Genomic DNA, 781 nt, shown 5'->3' on the forward strand with positions numbered 1-781 from the left:
TTCTGAATGTTGAGCTTTAAGCCAACTTTTTCACTCTCCTCTTTCCCTTTCATGAAGAGGCTCTTTAGTTCTTCGTCATGGTATAACTTTCTGTTTATTCAATATTCATTTGCATTCCTGAGTAAAGAATTGTAATTCTTTTCATATACATTTTACATGTTTTTGTTAAGTCTCTTTCCTAACTATTGTATATATTTTATCATTAAAGAGAATTCAATGTTATATTCACAATATTTCTATCTGGTTATTTCTAGTATATAGAAGAGATTTTTAAAAATAACTTGCAACTTGCCACCCTATTGAATCTCTTAATAGTTTTAATTGTTTTAAGATGATTCTCTTGGAATGTCTAGTAAGATAATCATATCACTTTAATTACTATTTTGTTTCTGAAATATTTAAATCTCTAGTGCTTTTATTTATCACATGGCATTTTTCTAGAACTTCTGAAACAGTATTGAATAAAAATGATAATTATTAGCCCTGTGTTCTTGATAAATTCTCTCATTCACTTATTCAAAAGATTCATTAAGTGCCTACTATATTCTAGTCTATAAGGTTAATGCAATTCCAATAAAATTCCAACAATATTTTTCATATTGACCAAATGACTTTAAAGGTCATATCAAAGAATAAATGCACAAGGCCACAAGGGAATGTAACTGATTAAAACACAAAATATTTCCTTTAATGCATGCATTACCTGGCAGCTCAGCTCGTGAAGAATCCACCTGCAATGCAGGAGACCCCAGTTTGATTCCTGGGTCAGGAAGATCCACTG

This window comes from Bison bison, unplaced genomic scaffold (assembly GCF_000754665.1).
Source record: "Bison bison bison isolate TAMUID 2011002044 unplaced genomic scaffold, Bison_UMD1.0 scf7180017864162, whole genome shotgun sequence".
Classification (NCBI taxonomy): domain Eukaryota; kingdom Metazoa; phylum Chordata; class Mammalia; order Artiodactyla; family Bovidae; genus Bison; species Bison bison.